Raw genomic sequence first — 25,671 nt, 5'->3', positions numbered from 1 at the left:
TTGGTTTCTGGCTCCTGTAAGTACAGCTATGCACTCTCTCATATGCAACTCCCATCCATTCTGTGACCACAAAGGTGAAAATTAGTGATGTGCAAATTATCTCCTTTTTCATGATTTGCTTGTTTACACTCAGATAGAGCTTCAAGAACCAAACTGCTGAGGGTTTATGAGAAAAAAAGATCATGGTATCGTGAACTGAACCAAACTTGCTGAAAACTCTACCACATCATGACCCCCAAAAACGCAGCAATAAATACACATAGTGGCTTCATTGCACTTCGTGCTTAGATAAAAGTACGTAAGTGCTTTCTACAAATGAAGGTCCAGGCTTTTTTGAGAGCCAGAATAAGTGAAATATTAATGATCAGGAAATAAGAAAGCATGCAGTCATTTTTCCAGCAAGGTCTTGAATTTTACTTAGAGCTAATGTTTAATAAATAAGCCAGTTACAATAGGCATGCAATGGTACAATGGGTCTGGCAGTAGAGTGAGTAGGACAGCGCATATTCACAGCCCATGTACTAACTGGATCATGCCCCACAGCACAAACTTTAATCTTGCCATGATTATAGCAACAGTCTTTGGCTGGCTGCAAAGGAATGCTTTGCCATAAGCGCAGTTATAAGATCTTTAGCAACTGAAATGCTGTAGCACTTATTCTTGACATGGTAATATTCTGTACATATACATTTATTCCCTTCGGTGGGTTTTACCTGCAAAAAGGGTCCTAGCAAATTATTAATTTTCTGGTGCTGTATGCTGAGCATATTCAGACGATTCTATTAACATTGTCTCTGCATTCATAGATACCCACACCAGACATATTTCACTGCTGTTTTGAATGGTATTTTCTCACAATTGTTTACCTTATGACCAGTTGTAACTTGGAGTAAAATCTGATTCCTGCCAAGTTTTCAGTCCTGCTTCCCATCTCATTTGTTTATAAGCCTGATTTATTATGGGTGGACTTCTCAAGGATATGCTCTGTGTCTCTTACTATTTTTTAATAAGACTAATACATTTTTTTGAGCACTTGAACAAGTTAAATGGGGCCAAGTTGTTCAATGGTTTACACTGGCATCATTCTGCCAGGCTTCAACAGAACGGTGATGATTTAAACCAGCCGCTGGTTTAGTTCATAAAAGAATTTTAACAGCAGGTAGCAGTATTAATTACTCATTGTGAAAAATTAAAATGAAATACAACAGCTCAAATCCTTCCCTTTAAAACCAATAAAAAGGGGAGCCTGCTTTAGATACATTTGATGAATAACAGCTTAGCAGCCTAGGGTAGTACTTACGCTATTGTGGATGATCACCAAAGCATATTATCCCTAGAAAAATAAATCAACTGATCATACTCTCTATACGGTACAGGCTCTGGAGGGAAAGAAGGACACTAGAGGAAGCAGTGTCTGGCTTGGCAAAGGAGGAATCCCTGGATTTCAGTCCATGGCTTAAAAGTTATTTTTGTATCTGCATTACCCAGCAACAAAGATGCACAAACTGTTTCTGAAGCAAGGGGTCGAAGTCAGATCTCCTTTCCCCTGCATGAATACATAGGATATCTTGTGAAGAATAAGAGTCACTATTTCTCTCTGACTTGCAGAAATATGGAGCAGAACAGTTCTGGAAAGAGAGGAGGAGAGAGACTGCTTATCCTTGCCTCCCTTTAACAAAATAGCTTAGAGGCTGGTGGACAGGGTAGATGAGGGAACACACTTTGAACATACACTCTGATTTCACAGATTCCTACACAGGGCAAGAGCTCCATCCAGAACACAGAATCATTAAGGTTGGAAAAGACCTCCAAGATCATCTGGTCCAGCCATCACCTATTACCAATGCCACCCACCAAACCACGTACCTAGAAATGTCTCCTAATTTCCAACCTGAACCTCCCCCGGCACAACTTGAGGCCATTGCCTCTAGTCCTATCACTATGTACCTGTGAGAAGAGGCTGATCCCCAGCTCCCCACACCTTCCTTTCAGGTAGTTGTAGAGAGCAATAAGGTCTGTCCTGAGCCTCCTCTTCTCCAGACTAAACAAACCCAGTTCCTTCAGCTGTTCCTCATAGGACTTGTGTTCCAGGCCCTTCACCAGCTTCATAGCTCTTCACTTGTCACATTCCAGGGCCTTGATGTCCTTGTAATGTACTGAGGAGCCCAAAGCTGAACACAGTGCACAGATTTACAAGGAAAACTATACAAGTGGTAGCTCCTTTCTGCACTCTACTCTGTTCTCTTTCCCTGCTTCTCTATCAAGTTTGCAATGGCTGCACAGCTCCTTTGCACCCAAATGTGTCACTAAGGCTGCATGCACCTGTCCCACTACAATTACAGAGAGAACTGATTGCAGGACAGGAGTCGCATATTGCTGTGGTTTGTGCAGAGTCTTCAGAGTGCTGAGCTTCCAGCAGGCAGGTGAGCTGGGCTCTAACAGGTCACCAGGCATTTTGGTTCTGTCTGTCAAGGCACGGGCACCAGACAAATCTCTGGCTACCTGGCAGCAGCAGAGCTCAACATGATGTGGTAGCAGAAAAGTAAGTCAGGGGAGATTTCAAATGTCTATCAGAAAACTCAATAAGACACCTCTATGATGTGCTGGAAATAGAGTAAGGTTTTGAAAACCGAAGTTTGTGGTTTAGGAACCTAAGTGTGTGTTCAAAGGGATGCATACCCTTCAAGCTGTTATCAGTGTAAGCTAAAGCTTTGTAAAGTAGTCCAAAACAAATCAGAAGCAACCTCACCTTTTCAGTATGCTGTTTCACCTGAGCTGATTTACCTTGTTTATTCCAAAAAATTCAAGCTCATCTATTGCTCCTGTCCATAATGCATTACCCCACTGGGCTATAACTCTGCAGCTTGCATCTCTTCAGCCCTCTCTTTTTGAATCTGTTGTGCAGGCACTTCCACCTACCCCTCAGCAGACCAAATTAGAAACACCATGCTCTATGACAGGTAGAATGTCTTGCTATGGACCCAAAGGCTTTGTCCAAAGCTTTGCTCAGGGTTTGCTCACCAGAAAGGCTGATTCCAGTTGCTTCAGCTGTTAATGAATACCTAGCTCTTCCAGATGGCCACACATCACTCCTTTGGATGTTGTTAGCCCTCACGGGCCCCCTATTTCTAGGTAGGTCTTTAAACTATGGAAAATTCTACTGCCTTCTGCTCCTAAACCCCACACAGGTGGTTACAGACATTTTTTAATCCTCTTGTGGACATTTGTCCTTAGGGAGCTACATTCTGCCTGAAACATCTGTACTGCAGAGCTTATTGCACAGTCAATTGAAAATACTGCCTGTTGTTCCAGTGAGCAACTTGGATTCAGACTGTAGGCTTCATGGTCTATGATACTCAGGGGGATGAGCTGAGATAAGCAAAGAATAAAACGTTTTATCTGAAGTTGATGAAGTAAGTCTTGTTCACATATTGCAGTGTCTCCCAAGAACGGCAACATAACTGCATTCTTAAATTCTTCACGAAACAGAGGCTGGGGGGCAGTGGGAGCACGGAGTATCTTTGTACCATCACACAGCTGATGCAGATACTGTTACCATAAAGGCTGTGAAAGTCAGGGCTCTATCTCGCAGAAAAATTCCATCAGCTCAATTAACTGCTGTTCAGTAGTCTCTGCAGATGCGATGATAATCAGCAGTTGTTGCCAGAGTCCCAGGACAGCTCATGAACTTATAAATCTGTTGAAGCCAAATGCAAATAGTAGTCAAGAGCATCAAGCAGATTTCAGATTGTCCTTGGAGAATAAAGATGCTTTGAGATGCTATGCCATTATGGCTACTTGCTTACAAAATAAACAAATGCATGCAGTATTGCTCATATGAAGCTGCAGAAACATGCCCTCATATTCTTCAGTCAGAGAAGTCCAGAAAATCATGTCTCAGCGTGAAAACCTCTTAGAAACACTGATGAAAATGACTTTCCATCATCCAAAAAGTATTCACACCTCAGCAAGAAGCTAAATAAGGACACTGTTCAGGGAGTGTCCCAGACACAGAACTATTGTTTTTAATCCTCTTACTCAAATACGCACAAGTACAGAAATCTCCTAAGGTGCTTAGCATTGCATTTGACAGAAACAATCTATGGCTGTACAAAGTTAAGGGAGAAGGAACTAAGCAGACATGTCTGTATTTATGAACAGAGAAAGTTCATGGACTGGGTCAGCACAGAGAGGGCAGCTCAGCACCCACGGTAACGGGCATCCTGCCGGCTTTCTGGCAGTGCGTGGAGATGTCTCAGGAGGATCATGCAGTCTGGATTTCAGATCCCATGAGGCACAGGAGCCTCACATACAATGCTAAAGCAGCCTTTCCTGGCAGATCTACTCAACATCCACAGCATGGAGGGACACCTTCCTATGAAGCAGATTCTAGACTAATAGCAAATTCTTATTTCTTTTGCATATCTTTTTATTTCTGAAAAAGGCTGTCTCAATCCTGCAGAATTTCTGCTTGCTAACACTGCTACACAAAAACAGCTGGATCCACCCAATATATCACTGCTTTCCAGAGCAACGTTAACAGCAGCACAAGTGAGGATAAAAGCACAGCTCTGTAAAGCTGTTTCCTCATTTTCTCTCCCATTCTTTTTTTTTTTTTTTTTTCCTCCACTTTCATTGATTTCACCTTTGTTCTTTACCCATTGTATTACTTTTTCTTTGTTTTTGCAATTTCACCTTCACTGCCATCTCTAGCTCTTCTTCCCTACCTGTGCTCTACTTCAGGAACAGTTCATGCATGCTACAGAGCAATGCTAGTGCCCTATATATTGGAGACCCAAATTTTCTGTTCCCACTCCTCTTCTAGGTGTTGGATTCTGCTTACACTTGCACCAAAATAGCAGTCCATATTACTGAGGTATACAGTAATATGGAAAAGGTGAAAACAAGTCAAGGTGCAGCACTTGAAAGAGTAAATATGATTTGTTGTATATTGTTTACTGACTTTTGCAATTATAATAAGCTATATTAGGAAAAGGAACTGAATACATATCTATGAGCACTTACAGGGTCAGAAAGATGTAATTTTTGGAAAATAGGGTATGCAAGACAAACTAAAAATGCCTATAAAGTCACTAAAAATAGTGTAAAATCTCTTTTTTAACATTTTTAGCTGGCTTTAATAACCTAATTTTGTTTTTCTACCTCTACAAAGATATTTTCTAGGCCAAATTGTCATTGTGAACATCAAAACCAGCAAAAGTACACGCAGCTAGGCATCATGAAGAATATTTGTGCAACTTTGAAAAATGCCAGAAATCAACACAAAATAAGTTGTGTGATGAGACCTAGAAAATCTGTTTGTTCCTGGTAGCTTCTCTTTAGCAGCCATCAGCTCTTCTCTTAAACCAGACATCAAAGGTCTGAAACTCGACAATGACTTTTGATGTTGGCACAAGTTCAGTAGTTAAAGTTGAAGACTTGTCGCATGAGGAGTTTATGCCAATTATAAAGCATAAAAAAAGAAATCGCACACATGCAGGCATATGTTCATTATTATAGCAACACGTCCACCAACGCTCCCTTCTTTCTTAATGTTTGGCTTATTTTTATGAGAAAATAAAGATGAAAAATAGCTCCGTTTTTCAAGGTAAAATGCTTGAAAGAAACAAACAAACATCAATAGTTGCTTTGCCTACATGTACGCTTTTTTATTTATTTCATCTTCCAGGATTTCATTTTCAGCTACACTGTGCTGGTACATTCTTCAGCTTAACCTCCCTTACCCCTCCATTTTTCTGTACTGGATACTTTTTTGTTTTTAAGTACAAGATGCTAGTTTCCTACTTTTTATACTATCGACCCATGGACAGGTCCCTTCCCCGTGAGTCATAATGGCATAAAACAAGTTTACCTATGCATTTCAAAAAAAACCTAGATGACAGTCTGAATTCTTATCTGAGATCTTTTAACTGCCCCTTAATATTACTAACACTTCACAAGGTTGTAATTATCCCCTAATGAATGAGTCAGCAGACACCCAATGGGTGCAAGTTTTCCAAAAATAATCTGTATGTTTTCACACATAGAAGACATAAAGTCCTGCAATTTATGGGTATTTAAGGGATGGGAGAGAGGATGACTCCCAGGCTTCAGAAGGAGGCAGATAAGCTGCAAAGCAAAAATGCAAACTGAATCAAGCCCAATTGCTGCACTTCCCAGCCAAGTGATGGGGCAGGGTGTGAAGGACTGAAATACATGTAATAATTATTAACGCATTCATTAACTTCTTAAAGGAAAATCTTCTAAAAGATCTTAACAATTTGGTATCCAAAATCTTACTGCCTTTCCAATAGTTGTTGATATAGCTTTGTCCTGGGGAATATTGATAAATATCTCACCAAAATTATTTGACTTCTTCCCAGACAGATAGATTCCTGATGGAAACATTTCCCATTTCCTTCCAGCTCACCTGATGCACTGCTGCAAACCCACCTTCCCAGATTTGACATTGAACACTGACCTTGCCACGCTGGCTACCAGAATATCAGGGAACTTGCAAGTTCCCAAGCCAGCAGAAGAAAGCTTGGAAGCCCTCAAAGTCATAGCTGACACATCTAGGGCTTCCAGATTTTCTTCCACAATTTGAAGCCTGACAGCCATCGCAGCTTCAACCTGAGCAACCCTTCTAACTTCAGGGAGCTTCCCAAGCAGCTTCCAACAAGCCAGGAGCATCCCAGAGCACCCCAGGGAGCCATGGCAGAGCCAGGAGTCAGAAGTTATGACAGCTGTTGATTGTTTCATTTAGGAAAACTCAAAACACATTTTTTGATTTTCCTGAACTGAAAAATTTCCCATTTTCCTTTGAGTGGAAATTTTTGAAATGTCATTTTTTTTGTTCCAATTCAGAACAAAAACATATTGGAATTCATCTCTCCTCCAGCGCCTCTCCCCATCATAAAACTTCTGAGTCTCAGCTGGTTCTTCTGTTTTCAATGCCCTCATGCCTTTGAAATCTCCCTCTGAGCTCTCTCTGATGAAATAGTAAAAGCAAGTGTGTGCAACTATTCAGTCAAATCCCAGATGTTTGAGTATAAATATTCTCATCGTATTCAACAAGCAAATATCTATTGGAAAGTTTTGGTTTACAATATTATAGGAATGACTCTTCATACAAATGCCAATATTAAAATGCTAGAAAGATAATTCATGCATAAATAAGAGCATTCTTTATGGTTATTCATTGTTTGCAACTGGCTGTTCATTATTCTTGTTGGAAAATAATTTTGTTTATCAAGCAAATAACAGACCAGGATTTCTGTGCCCAGCCACACACTACACACACCAAACAGTGACTGAAACTTGCAGCCAATGTAAGTAACAAGTTGGAAATGTATTGCCCCAAATTGATCTGCAAAGACTTACAGACATTACTCATAAAAAGTTAGATAGATAGAAAAATAGCAAAAACTAGCTGCTAAACATGCTACTACCAGTTCTTTGACCCACATTAGTAGACAGAGCATGCAGCAGTGAGGAATTAGCTCTGCCACCTCTCCCTGCCACCAGGGCATGCCCCACAACCTCAGCTGAGGAGAGGCTTTACCACAGCTGCCTCTGGTCTCCCATTGCTCCCCGGATCGTGGGAGCTGCAGGACTGCTGAGGAACACACCATTTGTGCTGGAAAGCTTCCTAACGCTTTTGAAATCCCAGCTGCCACAGGCAGTTCTTGGGAAAACAGGATCCATACAATCTTGGTGCAAAATTGTGTCACCACAAAACAAAACAAAAGGTTTTTGTGCGGTGGTAATCGGATCCCATCTACAATCATTCATTTTAAGACAAATAGGAAGTGATGAATGAGACTCAAATTCTTTTTGGTATGCACCACCAGCCTGGATTTTGTTAAGACCAGAGACACGTATAAGGAATGCAGTGGCCATGCTTGCAGCCTCTTTCCCTCCAAGCCGTTTCGACTGGTTCCCCCAGTATTTCTTCAGCAATGAATGCAGATCTGAACTCAGATCTGCTGTGTTTTCCATGCAGTTGTGTTTTGTAGGCCTTCAAAAAGATGGAGATAGAGGCCAGGTAGGGGGCTGTATTCTCTCTCTGAGCATCATCCAAGAGCATACTGCAGGTGATACGACAGTGACATCTCTTTGCACTCTGCTCCCCTTCATGACGACATCCTTTCCAGGTCAGTTTCACATTCTTGATCTCCTCTTTCAACACTGATGAACAACCTGGAGAGCCTGCTGGCTTTATCAACAGATCAACAGTGCTCAGCAGTTCCTAGGATTATGCCCTACATGTACAAGAACTGATGAACAATTAGCTAGCATTTCTGTTTGCTATCCAAGTCCCTTAAAACTATGTATTTTAACTCATATGCAGGAGGGGGAAACCAGAAGAATCCTCTTGTGACAGGAAGGTGTAAAAGAGATACAGTCAGCAGGAGGCAAAAAGAAGGCAATGAGACAGTGAGCTCACGAGTGTCTCCACCTCAAATAACGCCTGAAAAGTCCTTAGGAGGAGGAGGAAGAACTAGCATTTCTTTCGGTATGTTTGCCTCTCATTAGCATCTGAGGTCTCTTCCAACCTAGACAATTTTGTGATTCTGTGATTATCTTTTGTGTTAAGATAAAGTTCATGTCTCAGATTCAAGGACCCCATATGAATGCTGGAAATGGTGCAGCAATTCCAAAGTACCTGTTCTTTCATTTAGCTACCTGAAGTACTTCCACAACTCTGAAGTTTCAAAACCTGGCCCCAGCACACATTGTGCAACAGAGTTTAGAATGGCCTTTAGCTCATCTTGGCAGCCAAAGATGCTTTGACCCAAAAAATAAACTGCTCGAGGCTGTAGAGGAGTGCCTGTCAAACCACGAGGGGTTGGAGCTGCAGTGATGTCTGCATGTAATACCGTGTGGGTATGAAGTCAAAAGTTCAGCTACTGGGTACTGCCTCTCAGCAGAAGCTCCCCAGGTGAACTGGTGACATTCCCCTTACATATCGGCACAACCAGTGAAGTTGAGGTCAATACAGCAGAAGTAAGGCTGCAGCTAAATCTTATATTTCTCATAGGAAACAAGTACATTTTCTACTGTTTTTTTTCTACTGTTCTGAGAAATACACATAGCCATCTACACCAGAAGAGCCACAGAGGATTACTTATCAACGAACCTGCAAGCCTGTCCCACAGCCAGTCAGAACAACCTTGGGTTCAATCCCAGCTCTCTTGGGGCCATTTTTGGCAACAGATGAGCTCAAACACCTTCAAATTGTGTCAGCATCACATCAGAGAGGGTTTTTGTTGAGGGTGCATAGCAAACCTTTCAATACAGGCTTTCCCGAAAGTTATCAGTTCGCTAGTTTTGCCAATATTAGCTCTTAAACTGCTGTGCTTACAACAACCCCATAGGAAATACAGAAATAGGTTGTAGGTAGCATTTTTGCTGCTTGGTATTTTATGCACTTAAAACAGTGAGAATTTACACTTTACACTTGGGATTGTCAATGTTATCAAGTCAGACATATTTGCAGCAACAAAAACAACCCAAACAATGTGAAACTGTAAACTCAAAATTCAGGTGGTAATTAGGCCTAGTGGAATATCAGAAAATCTAATTGTTAAATATATTATTCGGCAGGTTTGACATGATCTAATAATTTTACTGTAATTATTATTTTATTGCTGGAAATACCACCTGCTGAAGTATTATACAAATATTTCTGGATTATCATAATAATATAGCCTAGACCAAAACAATCATTATAAACCCTAATTATTCTAAGAACTGGAACACCACTGGTCACTAAGCCCAGCTGTTGGCAACTATATGTATTCACCTCCTGCTTTCCAAGGAGTGATTTTTACAAATGCATTAGAGGAGCTTTCATTTTCAGAAGTGTCCTATTACGAGACCCATAGCATGCTCATGCTGTAGTGCTGTTAGGGGCAGCTTCCCAAAGAACATCAACACTTCCACTGTGGATGGAATACCCACACTGCTTTTCCTAAAGGATCTTATGCTACTACTTGTTCACTTATAAAGCAGTGCTATCAATTCCATGGTATTCTACCATGTTATTTAAGTGTTTTCTAAGGTGTTTCTAAGAGCAAAGAAGTTCCCACTTGGAGCATTTTTGTTAATTCCTCAGGAAGCCACTAAACTGGAGCACTTACTGTAGAAAATTAAACCCTACAGCTTATTTATATATGTTTATGTTCTATCAGAATAAAGAAATGCACTACAGACAGTGAAGTTCTTTTCATTAGCTTTTATTTATGGTCAGACTGCAGCTGTAGCCTTTGGGCTAGCTGACATACTTGAAGTGTTTTCTAAAATAATAAATACACTGGCAAAAAAGAGTTAGAATTTGGCTTCATATTGCTAAGGCAGTTACAACAAATGCTACCCTTTATTTACCTAGTTAACTTCCTTCAAAGTTAATTTTAATTAAAAGCAGAATTCAGGCTGCGTACCTAAATTTTAACCGTATGCTGATAAAGTGAAACAAAACATAGTACCACGTTGCTGAATATTGTATAGATATTGTATAGATTCCCAACAATGAACCCACATGATATAATACCACAAGTCCAACCCAGTCCGGTAGGAGTCTCTGCAACATCTATAGCTAAGAGCACTTTGTTGCTGGAATGCAGCACGCCCCAGCTGTAACAGGAACCACTCCACGAGCACTGCCTCCTCTCCACTTCCAGGTTCATGCAGATGGAGTCAGCTCAGGCCCATTTCTAACATTTAATTTCAACTTGTCCTAAATTCTCAGAGGCACAAGATGCTTTTTTGTTGTGCAACTGTAAAGCAGACAGTAGTCCTGGCAAATAGCGGCAGTTCAAAATACCACTTCAGAAGACGTGCAGCCTAGTACTAAACTCACTTAATCACTAGTTGCTACAGAAGAATGGACAAATCTGATTCATTACAGATAGTAGAAGTTTTACATTGGCAAAATCAAGCTATCAAAATGTAGAAAACATCTTAAATAAGGTTGTCCAGGAAGCAAGTTTATCAAAAAAAAAAAAAAAAAAAAAAAAAAAAAAAAAAAATGGAAACACTATAATGCCGTTCCAAACATACAATGAGTTAATCACATGAGTACTTGGCTCAGGACAGAGAAAGCACAAACTGTAGCAGTAGTAGGTTGCCATCTTCTTTATTGGACAGCCCCTGAAGGGAAGATACCACACAGGTGTTTTGACAATGGATCTCAAAAGAAAAAAGTTTCAGAAATATCAATTATCACCTTTGTAGAACATTACTTTCCTGTGACTACTCCTAATATCTTGTGATAGTTCCTTCCCTCTGCTGTCTTTAGTTAATCACCATCCTCCCTAGGTCACTCAACTCCTTAGCTGGCCACAGTTATCCCTCATTTGCAGTGTTCCTTGCCACATCCTTTCATGAAGTTAACCCCCTTACATTCCTTCCCACCTGCAGTCTCAACCTCACCTCAGAGCTGAGCTTGCCTCTTGATCCAGTCTCAGCTTCCTCCTACCTTGCAGGCATCAACTCTGGTCTCCTCACCCTAATAATGCAGCTTCTACTCATTTATTTTCTCTATGCCAGAATCAAACTTTTATCTAAGCACTGTCCCACATCTTAAACTGGTAGTGACAGCACAGAAGAGTTTCCTTCCATTTTGTTTCCACAACAGCCCAGCACAACGAGGAGAGGTGACCGCAAATACAGCGAGCACAGCACCTGGCTGTCCTGGGGCAGAGATGCTCAGTGCAACCCTCAACCTTTGAAGAAGTCATCTGCTTCTACTGAGCAATGCAGCACCAAAAGGTTTTGACCTACCTTATTTTCAAACATGGTCAAATCCATACTAGGTCGCTGTCCTTAAAGAAACACCAAAAGCTATCCTTGAACCTGCAGCCACTCCTCTGACAGGTTTGAAGACCTAGCAGCCCATTAGAAGAAACAAAGAAGAGAAAACATGTGAATTCTTTTTTCATCTGAGTGGATGAACTTCAGGAAAGGGATTTCAACTGAAATTCAGCATCAATACATGAGGGGAAAAAGCTAACAAAAAAAAAAACAAAAAAAAAAAAACAAAAAAAACACTCAAGAATACATTTAGAATGGAAATAAGCAAGAAGTTCCTAACCACATAAGAATTGGGGGGTTAAGAACCCTTTTTGCAGCAGGTTCCCCCCCACAACCACCACACAAACTCCCCAGATCCTGAGAGCAAGACTTATAGGATGCACTTTCCTGAATGACTTGGCAGAAAATGAGACTCAGTGTCTCAAGAAATTCCACCTGTTGCAAATACCTAGCATGAAAATGATTACCCTTAACAGATAAAGTAAAAAGCAACTCGTAAGGGAGCATTATGATGAAGAATGTTAAACTATAACTACCACTGATGCCATCGGGTCTGCCAAGAACGTGCAGAAGAGAAAGACAAATGCAAGAAAGAGGAGAAGCATAGCATGAAATCACAAATGTTTTTTGACAAGGTTCCTAACTGTCGTTACAAGCCTCTGATGAAACCCAGTACTGCCAGGGATGCGATGATGCTGTGCTACAGTTCAAGCAAATACTGGATGCCCAATACATAAAGAAGTAGACATGCAAACCAAAAAGAAACACACCTCTGCAGGGCCTCAGGTTTAGTAATGCTTTATTGAGAAACCCAGTGTTAAGCAGTGGGTCATGCCAGCTCACTGACTAGAAAGGGTCAGGTTCAAAAGAAAACCAATAAGTGTTCATTGGCACCTTTGTTGGCCAAAGTCCTGAGCATTTCCTTAAGATGCAGATGTTGTGCTTGAGGACCAGGTATTGTAAAATCTGGGGTACCTTGTAATAATTAGTGGAATGGAGAAAACCCTGTTGCATGACCACAAAAATTGAGAAAGAAATCAGATATGCTTACATTAACGAAAGACTGATTTGAAGCGATTAATTAATTTCAGATACAAAGCACTCTCACAAATTTAGCTGAGACATAAGAAATCACAACAGGCTTGTTATGAGACCCCTCACTAGCAAAGAACAGGTTTAATAATCCTGATGTTTCTCAGACAAAACATGCGGGGACCAGATGTCGTTTTCCCATCTCCAGCAGGGAAAATAACTAAATGCAAGTAGACTGTTGTGTTTGAAAAATTATTTTCTATTTAGAGTTTGTTTGCTTGTTCTTAATAAAGCTATGCATGCCTCTGGATTTGAAACTCCTACTGTCTCCAGAGCGATGGTTTGTTCAACATCCTCTTAAACTCACTGCCTTCCACATCCATATCATAAATCATGGGGGAAGCTTCTGAAATGGTCAGCTTGATTTTTAAAAATCCTTGTTTTCTTTAGGCTTACCTCTCATTAGTGAAACAGAAGCCTAATTATGCTGGTGTAGACCATTTGGACAGAGAAGGTGGTAATTTACACTTAAATGTCTTGCAGTAAGGACTGGGCAGTATATTGTCCATATACTGTTGTGCATAGAAGTCCTTTGCATGTGCACATGTGTCTAAAATTAAAATCCTCATTTTCATTTCTCAAATATGGTCAAGTGGCAGGTATAAACAAGTTGTCAGCAAAGACTATCGGAGTACCATAAAGGACTATATCTTCCATATGGAAATATACTGTGTTCTGACAAGAGGGAAGAGACATGAAAGTAGCAGCAGTGAACAAGAGACCAGCCAGACCACTGACACAGACTTCACCATCTACCAAGCCTTCTCTGTGACCACTCTGGCCAAAACTACTTATGTCCAAGCACTGGTCTCCAAGGGACTCCTGTTCTGCAGATCACCCAGGTGGGCCCTCAGCCCCTGCCTGCCCTGTGCCCTTCTCACTTAGACTGGGGGTTCTGGGGGGAGCATGCCCTGCAGCCCGCGCAGGGCTCAATGCACTGCCTGGCCCCTTGTGCTTCAGATCCCTGTACTGCTCCTGTTGCCACATACGGATACAGAATAAAACAAGCGTTGCTAACACTTGTGTGTATGTCACCGTGATGATAGCGTGGCAGGAAACTTATCACATTCTGAATGTACTTGTGAAAATCCCAATCTCGATGTGCTGGCATTTAGATGTATAACATTTTTAAGGAAGCTGGTTTGATTACAAAGGAGAGGTCACAGCGTTCTGGGTATGGAGGCTTCTCATCCACATAGAACTACAACACTTTTTTGACCTTCTTCACTTTGGCTGCTACAGAAATGCAGCAGAGGCTGCTATCTCATCACTGCCACTGCCATCTGGAGCCCTTTACTTCCTTTCCTGTTACTCAGGAGATCCCTTGGTATCTTTAGGAACATCAATTTGTACTTCTCAGAAAAACATCCATGTTTGCCAGAGAAATACTCTACAAACCTGGCGGATACATTATGTGAAGACACCTTGCAGTCATTAAGTGCGGTGATTGCTCTCAAGCCCATCACTTCCCACTTCTCACATCATCATGATTTTTTGACCTCTCAGTCTATGTGTTTTAACAAGGATTTTAAAACACTAACAGCACAATAGCTTCTGCCTAGCGCTTGCCTTAAACCTTTTCTAATTTCCCACTGTAGTTTTCATTTTATTCTTACTCCCACTTCTAATGGCTTCTTGGCATCCTGTTTCCTAACAACATACTATTAGCACTTCTCTATTGTAATCCCCTCTTTAGCTGCCTAACCCAACATTAGTATTAGCATCAGCACTATCGTGTTATCATGTAACATAGCTGCATGAAAAATTACAACAGTTGTGCTGCAGTTACAGTGTAATTACTTAGTGCCACTCAATCTGAAGAGCTGTGGTAATAGGTTGCATAACCAATTAAATTTCTGGATTCTGCTCACAGAAGAAGCTCTGAAACAGAGTCACCATAGAGGTTTCTCAATCCTGTCTGCAACTGATTTGCAGCAGTGATGTGTGAAAGGGAGCCAAAGCCTGAGATCTGCCTGTTTCTTCCACTTTCTCCAGCAGCAAGTAGAATGTACTACCTTGGTCTCAAACTCCTGCACTTATTAAAACTGATGGTGTTAAGGAAAATCTTGGCAAAATCTCACTCCACTCTTAGATGACTGAATTTATATTCTGCACATGATGTCCTTCAGCCTCAGACACAAGTCAGAAAGCAAAGAGTAAGCTACTTTTTCCAGTAGACTTTCATAATCCAGTTATTGTTTATGAATTTAAATTGTATCCAAATGAAAAGTGAATAAGCATCCTGATGGCTATTCCTTTGACATCATTGACTTATACAGTGTCTAGACATCTGGAAAACTACTGTAGCAGGCTGTTTTCATACATGGGACAATTTTCTTTCTTGAATCACAATGTTTTCTATTTTTCTGCTATATATTTGTTGATAAACATGGTGGAAAAGCTAAGACGTTGCCTAAATTATAACAAATACAACAATAGTCTACATCCATATTTTTCCACTACTTCTTCAGTTAAAGGGAAAAATTAAGATGAAACTAAGAATATATATATATATATATACACACTTACAACTATACATACACAGAGAAGACTAGTACATTTGTCTTCTAGAAGGTATATACAAATCACAAAAAGCTTCAGTCCCTTCTGAATTCTTTCTTAATCTTGGATTCCCAGGTAGTAGCAGTAATATAGAAAAATCAGTGGGGATTTCTCTATCCATACCAAACAGAAATTTGTGATGTTTCCCCTTTAATTAAGCATTTGCCCGATGTAAGTTACAGCAGCTTTTCCTGGGTAACTTTCAAAGGCTATGCAATCCACTGAAAACATGGTGGTGTTTGTATGAAGTTGAGTTTTCAAACTTTTCTTATATTGAACTATCTTTTCATTTGTTTTGCGGTGCAGAATAGTTTTTAGTCTTGGAAAATTTTACAGTAGACTACATTAACAAGCTAATTTTCATCCCTAATTGGTGCAACACTATGTTCAAGACAGTAATATCAGCTTTTATTTTCAGACAAAGAAAAAACGTAGTCTCTGTAATGCAACATTATGAAAAGCTTTAGAAATGCTCACACACCTAAGCCAATTTCAAAGATTGAAGCATGGTTACTGTTACATCTACGTGATAAGAATTTTGAGGTTGTTCTTTTATTTGACTTGTGTCCTCTCCTTTCTCTTTGGGAACATGGATGCAGTAGAGGGAGAGAGATTAATGAGAATATGGGAGAGAAGTGGGAATCATATTGTTCCCCAAATAAAAATAAAAAACTAAATCCTTAATATTGCCAAATATCAAATAAGACAACTGGGGGGGAGGGGGGGAGGAGGAGGTTCCTTCCCCCACCAAAATAAATAAATAAAAAGAGCACCTGGAAAGGATTTTTTTGTTTGTTTCATGGAATATCCCCTTTTTCACTAACAGTAAACATCTTTCAGCAAAACTTCAGTATCGCTAGAACACAAAACTCTTCTCCCTCCCTCCCATAATAAACAGCTTTGAATTATTTGCTGTATTGCTTATATTAATAGTGACACAGCATGAGGGAGTGCAGCGAATTAAGAGGGGCCACTTGTGAGAACTGCTGCATCATATAAGCTTGACAGAATCAACCAGAAGAGTTTAATCAAAATTACATTATTGATTTGTGTTTTAGAAATCATATTAAATATCTGCCAAAATCACAAAGCATCATGAAGACTTAAGAAATCTTCTCTAACTGCTGCAATTGCCCTTTCTAATAAATTTCTTTAAGAGAAAGTCATCCTTCCATAAAAAGATGCTGCTTCTTGAGGAAGGCTAAGGCCAAACAAATTTAGCATCTGCCCAAATAAAATAACTTTTTTTTTCCTCCTAAAAGTTTTTTAGCTGCAGAATGGCAATAGGTCATAATACAAGTATTACTTGCAGATCCGATAAAATATGTCTAATGGCTATAGAGAATTATACAATTTAAAAAGTGAGATTTAATACCTTTTTAAAGCAATTTGATATGAAGTTCAATCTCTGGGTTAACTGAGTAAAATAAAATCCCCATAAACAGACAAAGAATCAGTTTAGTCAGCAGGTTAGTTTGAGCAGAAAATTGTAACCTCTAAGCTTTAGAGTGATCATCCCACTCATTTCTCAAGACAACCCAGTGACTGCTCTGACCAGATCAGTAGATTATATCTGAGGAGCAAGCTCATCACTGTAATTTATAGAAAAAACTCTGCTTTGCTTACAGAAAATAAAGATACAAAAATTAATTATATGGATTTTAACTACTGCATAGTTCAAAGAGTTTGTGTATGTCTTTTCTAAGTGGTTCTTTCCTTCACTGTTTACTTCTGAAGAATTATATTCCTGTGTGAGCTCTCTCCTCATTGTCCCCTTTCTTCAGCATCTGAGAACTCAGCATTTTCCCAGTTTCCACACTAATCCTTACTTTACTTGAACTCTGGTCTCCATGTTTGCTTGAGAAGTCCAAAGTGTTAGCGCTACCAAGCTAAACGTCCTTCTAACACAACCTTGTCTTTTCAAGCATACTTATGCTCATCTATGTCTCTAACCAACACCTTCTAGTAAGTGCTTAGAGAATTTTCACATTTTCACATTAGTCCCAGAGGTAAGTGGCCTTTTCCATCATTCTTTATACTAAAGCAATCTGATATCTACTATCAGCTTTTGGAGATCTGTTGCATTTGACAGCTACCGTGGGGGTACCATAACAAGCAACTTCTGAAATAACATATTATTTGTTTAGCACTTTATTGCCTTTTGTTATTTAGAAAGCATTTCCAGAAAATAATATAAAAAAGCAGGACTTAAGGCAATCCTTACATGCATGCCTCATTTAACCCGTATCTAACTGCTTTCCACCTGGCAAAGCTGGAAGTTTTTGTCTCCTAAAACTCCTCTGGTAGTTGCAGCAACTGGCTGGTGTAATCCAGATAACTTGCTAGTTCTCAATGCCATCTCCTGCACCCCATCTTCTCTGTCTAGGCAAGAGCTACAAGGTGATAGTTATTTTATTGCAATTCAAAAGATGAAGGGACCAGTTATTCAGACTTAAGTGGCATTTTGAGTTCCCAGCTGCAAGATCCAACCTTCCCTTTAGAAATTCAATCATTTTGTCACTAAAGGTCTTTGAATGCGTGAAGTTCCACTTTTTTGCATGCTCAGAACAGATGCTCTGCAGATGCTACCAGTACTGCTCTGCTTGGTGTGTGGCTTTTAACTGGGCCTACTCATGTTCCTGCTAAGAGTTCTTCACCTAGCTCCAGAGGAACAGTATACAATAGGCAAGTTTGTCATGCTGACTCAAGACACACCTAGGAAAACTAGTTTGAAAACATGGAGACTGCTAGTCTATTTCAAACACACAGTGAGAAGAGAAGAGGTAACAATTGTACACAAGCTGTTAGTCATCATGCAAGACATGGTTCAGTACACGGCTCAGTTGGAAGAGAAAAAATGGAGGGTGAGGTCCCGATCTATCACATCCCACAAGAATGCATTCTGCCACATATCTACAGATGCACACTGTCCTCATGTTTGTAAGAGTTGTTGAAGCCATGCCATATTGTAATAGGAGTCAGCATTTATTGGCCTAAAGAAAAACCACAGTAGCATGAACAAGAGAGCGATGTACAAAAAAAAAGTTCATCTGTATTTCACTTACTCCTTGAAGGATCTCTCATGCACTGTAGCCCACTAAAAAATTTGTGCAAAATAACTCATACCTGTCATGGAAGAAGTATTCCAGTCTTCCATCCTTCCTTTTTCACTCCTGTCATAATAAAAAATTAGCACCAAGAAAAATTCTTGTTTTTCAAATCAGTCCTGGTCTGTCCTAAAACTTGATTTCAGTGCCAACAAACTGAAAATTGAATACTGCCACACAGATAATAAATAAAAGACTAAGTTAGAGTAAAAAAAAAAAAAAAAAAAAAAAAAAAAAAAAAAAAAAACACTAAAACACTTTTTCTTTCTTTTCCCAGGACTTATAAATTTGTGCTCTATATGCCTCAATAACTCTTTACACCTTTTGTGATCGTATAGAGTAGAATGTCATAAGATCATCTCATATACAGATCTATTAGAAACCATTTTAAAAGCTTTTAACGATTACAGATACTTGTTTTTTGCTGATGCCTTTTTTTTTTTATTTTGTTTTGTTTTATGACCAGCACAGTATCTCTAAACAGTTAAAAAAAAAAAAAAAAAAAAAAAAAAAAAAAAAAAGGCCAACCTGAAATCTTCACAAAATTACAAAAGATCCACTACTTCATTTGAGATCAAGAAATTGTTTTCTGCAAGCAACCCTGAGCTAAAAGCTCAAGGTCACCTTCTGCACACAAAATCTTTAGCAAGCACTAGAAGCCTGTAGAAGCTAGGTAAGGTGTTCTTCTGGTCAGTTCCTGCCCATGCTTTTGACTAGTGCCAGAGTCTCAGTGTCAAAATCCTAAGCTAAAAGTTTCATTTAAAATATCTTACCCTTTGGGATCTAACTGTGTTATGCTGGCCTTATGTTAAAAATGAAGGACACCTTACGTTTCCTGTTAGGCTTGATTTGACATTTCTTTCCCCTTACAGCTATTCATTGCTGCACAAAGTGATAAAGCATAAAGCTTTACTAAATCAAATTTTACATCTCTCAGGCACATTTTTCAGCCTAAGGAGGTAGGGGGGGAAAAACAAAAAAAAAACAGCCCCATCAGTTTTGATGAGCACAAAGAACCTTTCTGAATTTCCTTGACTAATATTGTGGCCTGAGTGTTCTGCTTCTTCTCTCCTTCGGTGCAAATGGGAAAGTCATTTTAAAAACAAAAACAAGAAAAGCAGCTTTCTCTCACATTCAAACGTTCAACCAGAAGCTCCCCAGAGGCTTCTGTGATAGCTCATTCATAATATAATTCAGCTAGAGTAGTTAAGTGATGCTGCTGTACAGTTTAAGTGCCTTTACTAATTTTCCTGGCCCTGGGGGGCTCTGAATCATATATTTCATCTGAAATGATATACGTTTCAGAGAGCAATCACAAACACTCCCAAAGGAGTACAGGGGGACAACTGGACAAAGAACTTCCTTTTATAAATACACATCCTGCATCATTTTGTAGTCACTCTTACAGTAATCTGTACATGTAGTTTGCTCTGAACATATAAATTTAAGTCCCCATTTGGGATTCTGCTGTGAACTTGAATGTTAACGCACATTACAGCTATACATACTTGTACTATTAGCACACTTTCGTATATATGATCACAGACATGCATGAAAATGAAATTTTTTTTTTTTTCTTGACAGAGCCCAGAATCAGACAACCTTCCTGACTCTGTGACCCCCGTGGCTGAAAGCTACACGGGTAGCACCACTTCAGAGATAAAAGGATAAGAGAAGTTCCAGGAGCAGTCTGAATATGTCCTGAAGGATCCATAGTTTCACTAGAGGACAAAGGTGGGTTGGGCATGCAGTTCAGTCCCAGAACACAGCAACATTGATCTCAACAGTCCTGACTGCTTCATATCTTCCAGCAGATTGCCTAGCAATCCACGAGTGTCTCCATGAACACCAAGTGGTCCACCACGACCAATGGGATATTCAGCTGGAGTACAACAAGCTTCATATAAAAGATACTCTAGATCAATTGAGTATAGAAGAATTGGTGCAGGGTTAATTGAAGCTTATAGCCACGTTCTCTGTTGCTCATACAAATGGCTGTAAAATCTACCATTCCATGCAAGAGCAGACATGGATTAGACCAGGAAATATCATAAGCCATAAAGGCATGTCCATAGTATAATGCAATGAGACGGAATCTCCACTTCCAATGAGAACAGCAAAGAACAAGAGTTTATACATTGCTGTACTTTGTCATATGCTAGATACATAGAAGGCTACAGTCCCACTACTCTTCAAAATTGTAATGAAAGGCAGGAAAACCTTTTCTTATGTTTATTAGCTTACACGGTTCAGTATCATTCATAACATCTAAAGTGAAATCTAATGCCACCCTATGCAAAGTGGCCATATACCCAAAGCTGGGACTCTAAGACAAGTATTTAAGGTATGTGAAGGCTTGAAGCATCAATGCTGCCTCTAAAATAGAAAGGGCATCTGGATTATTGGGCCCCACTCCTGTGGAAGGACTCGAAGATAAGCCAGTGTAAAGAAGTGTCATAGACATAAAAGCCCAAAGAAGTTTAAGTCTCACTGATGGAATGATTCATATGTTAAGCCCAAGCTGCATCCAGCCAAGTTCTGTAGCAACCTAACCAGTAACATTATTTATATTGCTCTTATATATGCACTTATCTATATTGTAACTGAACATAAGCAGATGCAAACAGAAGAAAACAAGATGGGAAAATTGGTTTGTTCATCGTTTAAAGCAACTCAGTAGGTCATCAGTATCCAAATGAAATATTCATACACACAGATTTAGTGTCCTTTTCCTTTAAAGCCATGGGAAAACAGATGGGCTGTCCTGTATGCCCTTTAGGTCAATACATTTGTTGAACCAAACAATAAGCAAATGCCAACAAACATTCTCTAGTAGCTTTCTATGCTTCTCCCCAGTCTGCTGTATTTTTACTTTCTCCCTTTAAAGATGTCATTTAGCAAGCCTGAAGTACCAAAATCTAAGTATAAAAATAACTGAGCTTTGGCAAACTCCTGGTAGCATATGAGAAATTGAGATGAAAGCAATTACAGAACTAAAGGGAAGTCCTTACATATCAGGGAGCATATTGGAAGAGGATGGGATATTTTTCATACTCACAAGGGTTCCAAGTGGTACTGGCCTTTGAGATGAGCAAGAGCCAGCTTTTTCCCCCCCTCAAGCAGCTGCAACGTCTCTCGTCATCATCTCCATTTCCCCACAGATGCTATGGGGTCACACCAGCTGGGACCAGGAGTCTGAAGGCTGAGATACCATGAGAATTGCTGTTCCTGCAACAGTATAAATTAAATGTATTCAGAAGTCACAAGATGTGACAGCAACACAAAATGTCCTTTTCAATTTAACAAGTCCGTTGCTTTTGGATGTAGCTGTTCCAAACTTCTGGGAACTTCTCTGAAGTAAATGTTTTAGTGCTATAAAAAGTGCACAGCATCAGCCAGTTTAAAGGCATTCTCTTGACTTTCTTCTTTTTAGAGTGTAACACTCTAATAACAACAACTTCTATAGAGATGGTAAAGTAATTACTTTGAAGAAACAATGAGAATTTCCAGTCTTAACCAAAGCTCACTGAAATAACTGGGGAAACCCCGTGTACTTCAGTGAGCACTGACTGAGGCCTCCAACATCAAATTCTATCATCCTTAAAGACTTGACCCTGCACCACTAAACATTACTGGGAATTATGCCATTGGCTTCAAAGGGAGCAGGAACAGGCCCTAAGTAAGCAAAATTCTTAGTTATTACTCCAACGGGAGTAATCCTGTCAGGCCACAGAATGTGCATATACAAGCCAAAAATTCAACAGTGCTTTCTAAATTATATCCATACACTTTGTATGAGCGCACTCTGTATTTACATATGCACGAATCATTCCAACACACGTATCAGGTAATTACGCAGAAGGGCAAAGGGGACTCCTAAGAGAGCTCACCTATAAACCTTAGTCTGTGTACCCGATGGGGTTCAGAGCACTTCCCTGATATTGTACCTCCAAAACAGGTATGCAGAAAGACAGTGCAGTTTCCTCAGATGAAATTGCAACAGCATGTCACAGGAGCTTTAAAATTAAGCTCTCCCTGTCTTCTGTCCTTCCATGATATGAAATAAATTGGAAAGAATTAACAGCTTTATTTAACCACACTGACCAAGCTGATGTGCTGACAAGTGGTACAGACTGTGTTTGAACCCACCGCCTTAAGCAGAAAAAGGCAGAAGAACAAACCCCATATTTAAGTACATGAATTGCTTTTGCAGGGTGGAACCTGATATCTTTGCATAGCAGTCATTACCCACGCAGCCACACATGGTATAACACTGTGAGAAGTATGGCAAAAAGCCATAAGATTCATATCTAGGGTCTGTGACTGTGGGCATATGAAGCTGGGACATGAGCTCAAGCAGTGAGAAAGCTGTTGTCAAGGTTTAAATCTAGAGAAGTTTCCAATAAGCAGCTAAAGCTCAGGGTGCTCAAATCTGACCCCATCTCTAATAAGTGTGGTTCAAGAATTGCTACAACTCAGTTACTTTTTTTGCCCACCATTATTCACGCCTCATTCTCCCAGACCAAAAGTCACCAAGATCAGAAAGTTTTATTGAACAGGTATCTAAATTTCACCTAAACAAAGTTTCCAAAATCTCTGATGCTTAAAAAATCTAGACCTAAAACACTTCTGAGGAGTGAGGAATTACATTTTGTTTTTTCCTAAGTCAAGTTAACTATTTCCTCCACTTTACCAACATCCACAAGGTCCACAAGGCTCAAAAACATCTCCAGAATTTTGAACATTCAGTTTTCTTTTGGATTTCCCATTTCCCTACAAGCATACCCTACCCTGCACAAAAAAGGAATCAAGGATGGACATATGTCAGACTAAACTTTCAAAATATCTTTTTTTTTTCCTCCTCATTTCAAGATTCATGACTACATTTGAAACCACAGATACACAAAGAAAATGATGATTCTTGGTATGAAACAGCATATTCAGGTTCATTTTTAGCCTAAAGGAGTTCAAACCTGGTGCTGAGACTTGGTGCAAAGGGATGTGATACGTAATATGCTGAATTAGTAAAGAATTTCAGTAAGAGAGGAGACAGGTAGAGAAGCAGCTCACATATTCCCTGAGATCATTAAATACCTCTCTTAGCAGAGGACAGGGTGTTTCACTGGGTACAGAAAGTAAACTCAAGTCTCGGCAGCAGAGGAGTTAAAGTTTAACTAAATAATGAGTTCCAACAGAGATGATGATAAAGGCCACTAACTCTAGAGACACCTACTGCACCAAAACTCAGTCCTTTGCCAAAGATTCCAGCTAGGTTATTGATTCAGTGAGAGTGCAAATTTTAAAGGAAATTAAATCCTCCTGGAGAAGGAGGGTTCCAAAACTGGTAGATAAAGATTGTGAGGGGGAATTGAATGCTAGAAAAAGCGCATGCATCCACCCTGAACAGAAGGGTTAGCACATTGCTTCCTGAAAGATAAAGAAAGGAAAAAAAAAAGTTTTTTGTTTTTTGTTTTTTGTTTTTTTTTTTTTTAAGTTAGCTGAGACACAATGAAATAAGTGTGCTTTCATCTACAAATTTTCATAAATGAAGAACTTGAAGGACATGTGTATACATTACTCAGAAGAACGCCTTTCCTCCCTCACCCTCAACAAAACCCTGAGGTCTCCACTCTCACCAGTTTTATTAATCAAGATCTTGTTGGCTGACAAGAAGAATCCACCAGCTTGACCCCCCTCCCCAGCCCTGGGCACGGCCCTAGATACATTTGCTCTGCTGGTAAGACAGACAGGATGAGGATTTCCCCCCAGTAACTCTCCAGCTGAACCAGCTGGAGGCCTCCCATGGCAGGAAGTCAATTTATAGACTTCTGACACACAGCAGCTGCTGTCGAAAGCTCCCCACAGCTTTTGAAGCCACATTGACCAGCCTGCTTCCATTGGCTCCCTATTTTAACAGCATCTTGAAAAACAGAAATTTATGCCCAAGGGTTCAGAGACTCTCAGGGCTTTCTCTTTTCTACTTCAGATTCCGGTGACAGCCTACAAGCAGACAAACACCTCAGTGGATCTGTTTAGCTCTTGTACATCATACCACTCCCAATTAGTGCCTACTCCCAAGCTCCGTGCTCTGTTACAGAAGTTGAATACTTGTACTAAAGGTAATGCTTCACAGCTAAATGTTATTTGGGGCAGTGGAACTCAGGGAGGAATGCAGAAAGCAAATAGTGGGAAATTTCTGTATAGGCTTTTGTAAGCGTCACAAAACCAGAAAGGTTTGAACTGCTGCTTAAAGCCATTATTTTTGGAGCAGGATGGTAGGACAGAAGGAAGTTGGGATTTGTCCCATTCAGTAGTTCTAAAACTAGCCCATGTTGTCTCCTACTTTGAAATAGACACATCAGTAAGAGACTGCTTCCATCCATGTATTTTGCTGCTATTTTGCCTTTGTGTTGTTTTTTGTTTGTTTGTTTGTTTTTTTCTTTTTTTTTTTTCATCCTGTCTGGCATTTCCACCAGTACCCATTGCATTACTTTTTCGATGGTATCCTGCCTACCACATTATTTCTTTCATAGCACAAGGGTGCAGAAAAGAGGAATTTCATGAAGTTCTGATGGTCTCTTTGAGTTCTGCAAAAGTCAGAAAGATTTTATCAGCTGGCATTTTTCATTATTCCCATCCCAAGAAGCAGCTGCTTTCCCCCCTCTGCTGGCATCCTGCCAGAAGAACAAAGCCGCCTAGTTAACAGAACTGTCAATAATCCATAGGCTTCAACCTGATAAAGTCATCAGGGAGGCTATTATTAAATTGGGTCCTAAGAATAGTGATAGATAATTGTGATTGCTTTACCAGGTAAATGAAGAGGAAATCTCTGAAATAATTTATGTCAAATTTGCGGAACTCTGAGCATCGACTGAGGCCTCCAACATCAAATTCTATCAGCCTTAAAGACTCAAGACTGCACCATGTGGAGCAAAAATTTTCCATGCTGGCATTCTCCATTGGGGTTGCTAATCTCTGTGTCATGGTTAATGTGCAGATTAGATGAGAATACTCTTTTTCTAGCTCTTTTAATGCCACAGTTCTGCCTCAATAACATACTAATTCTGGCCAACTTCTTTGGAAAGCACCTTTT

General features: G+C 39.8%; 1 long non-coding RNA gene across 2 annotated transcripts in view; it reads right to left on the bottom strand.

Moving 5' to 3' along the window:
* Positions 1-10,225: 10,225 nt before the first annotated feature.
* Positions 10,226-25,671, bottom strand: part of LOC311441082 — a 79,836-nt gene continuing 64,390 nt past the window's right edge. For both annotated transcript variants that reach the window (XR_014695787.1, XR_014695788.1), the window contains 3 exons: positions 21,637-21,806; positions 11,788-11,890; positions 10,226-11,154 (listed from right to left, as the gene is read on the bottom strand). This is a non-coding gene — a long non-coding RNA (uncharacterized lncRNA). The remainder of the gene's footprint in view (positions 11,155-11,787; positions 11,891-21,636; positions 21,807-25,671) is intronic.

This window comes from Aythya ferina (genome assembly GCF_964211825.1).
Source record: "Aythya ferina genome assembly, chromosome: 9".
Lineage (NCBI taxonomy): Eukaryota > Metazoa > Chordata > Aves > Anseriformes > Anatidae > Aythya > Aythya ferina.
The sequence above is the reverse complement of the archived record's forward strand: the minus strand, read 5'-3'. Positions and strand labels throughout refer to the sequence as shown.